Source organism: Micropterus dolomieu, linkage group LG02, assembly GCF_021292245.1.
Source record: "Micropterus dolomieu isolate WLL.071019.BEF.003 ecotype Adirondacks linkage group LG02, ASM2129224v1, whole genome shotgun sequence".
Lineage (NCBI taxonomy): Eukaryota > Metazoa > Chordata > Actinopteri > Centrarchiformes > Centrarchidae > Micropterus > Micropterus dolomieu.
The window spans coordinates 21,789,786-21,791,988 of NC_060151.1; positions in this window are offsets into that span (position 1 = coordinate 21,789,786).

Sequence of the window (2,203 nt, forward strand, 5' to 3'; positions counted from 1 at the left end):
AGCTGCCGTGTCTTGAAATCCTCCTCAAATTTAACTTCTGCATTATTTTTTATCTTAGATTCTTTTACTGGTGTGAATATCTGTTTTTTAATTATTGTTTGAGCATTGTTGGAGGGAGCCGGAGAATGAAAAATGTCATTGCCAATGACCACTTCACTTTAAGTGCATATGACAATAAAGCACTTGAAACATAACTCTTTGTGGGTACGTTAATCAAGTAGGCCTACATAAGATAAGTGAAGATAAGATATAACTTTATTAATCCCCTGTAGGGGAAATTTCGGTATATAGCAGCACAAAGGAATATAAAAGAACAGATGCAGTATTGTACAAGTATTAACACACTGTTTACACATTTACAACCATTTACAACCAGATAAATTTCTGAAATATAATCAGGAAAATCTGTCAGTTTAGTACTGTGGTGTTGTGGAGCCTGATGGCTGAAGGCACAAATGAGCCTCCAAAGCGCTTAGAGGCTCGGGGCTGGAGGAGTCTGTGGCTGAAGGAGCTCCTGAGCTGCCTCAGCTCAGCATAGAGAGGATGAGAGTTGTCCATGATGGTTTTCAGCTTCCCTCTCATCCTCCTCTCAGTCACTGCCTCCACACTGTCCAGTTCCATCCCCACCACTGAGCTGGCCTTCTTCACCAGCTTGCCCAGTTTGTTTACGCCACAAGTCCCGATGCCACCTCCCTAGCACACCACAGCGATGCAGATGCACTGGCCACTACAGACTGGTAGAACATCCGCAGCAGCCTGGTGCACAAATTGAAGGACCTGAGCCAGGAAGAACAGCCTACTCTGTCCTTTCCTGTAGAGGGCCTCGATGTTGTCTGTCTAGTCCAGTTTATTGTTCAGTTGCACCTCCAGGAACTTGTAGGTGTCCACCATCTCTACTCCCTCACCCCTTATTACAACAGGGGCCTCTTGCTGTGTCTGAAGTCCACCACCAGCTCCTTGGTTTATCCTGTGTTGAGCTGGAGGTGGTTGCTGTCACACCATCCAATGAAGCTCTCAGTCAGGTCTCTGTACTCCTCAGAGCCTGCAGCCTGCATGCAGCCTGACATACTGTGGCCTGTTAGTGAGGTAGTCAGTGATCCAGGTCACCAGGTCCTGATCCACTTGCATCATGGAGAGCTTCTCAGCCAGCCGGAGAGGCTGGACGGTGTCAAAAGCACTGGAGAAGGTAAAGAACATGATCCTCACAGTGCTGTGTGGCTTCTCCAGGTGGGTGTAAGCTCTGTGAAGCAGGTAGATGATGGCATCGTCCACGCTAATGTCAGCCTGGTACGCAAACTGCAGAGGGTCCAGGCAGTTGCGTACCAGGGGCTTGAGGTGCTGCAGAACCAGTCTCTTGAAATTCTTCATTACATGACGTTAGTGCCACAGGCCTGAAGTTGGAGAGGTCGCTGGAACAGACCTTTTTGGGGACAGGGATGATGCAGGATATCTTCCAGATCTTTGGCACCTTCTTCAACCTCAGTGAGAGGTCAGAAAGATGCCGGAACACTCCCGCCAGCTGCTCTGCACACACCTTGAGGACCGTCAGGTGGATGTCGTTGGGTCCCCTGACCTTGTTGATCCGGGTTCTAGTGAGTTGTTGTCTCACCTGGCTGGTTGTGATGACTGGGGTGGAGGGGAGGTGGGAGTGTAGGGGAAGGGAAGTGGAGGGGAGAAAATTGAGGGGGAGGGTGGCGGAAGGGGTGTGGAGGGAGGAGACTGAGATGGAGGGGAGAGACGGCAGGTAGGAGAGCTGTTCGTTAGCGGGGGGGGGAGCTGGGGCTTTGAAGTAGCAGGCAGGTATATGGAGGGGGGGTGGGGAGTAACCGAGGCGAGGCTAATTGAGCAGGTGGAGGGGGGTCCAGCTTTGTTGAGTCAAACCTGTTGAAAAACTGGTTTAACTCGTTGGCTCAGTCCTTTAGATTGTCCTGATTCAGGTAAGCAAGTGCTGCACATTCCCTTTATTAACGTAATGTGGCTGTTAAAAAGGGAACATTTGTTTATTAATCAGTATGTGCAATTAAATTATTGCCAATTAAATAGCTAGGTCTATATTTAAACTGCTTAAGAGTAGTCAGCAAAAAATATTTTTTACAGCCAGGCTGCTGTTCTAACCCCAGTCCGGTAGGTGGCGGTAATTTGGTGTAAACCAGTTTACCAGGTAGGTGCCAACACAAACATGAAGAAAGAGAAGAAGATGAAG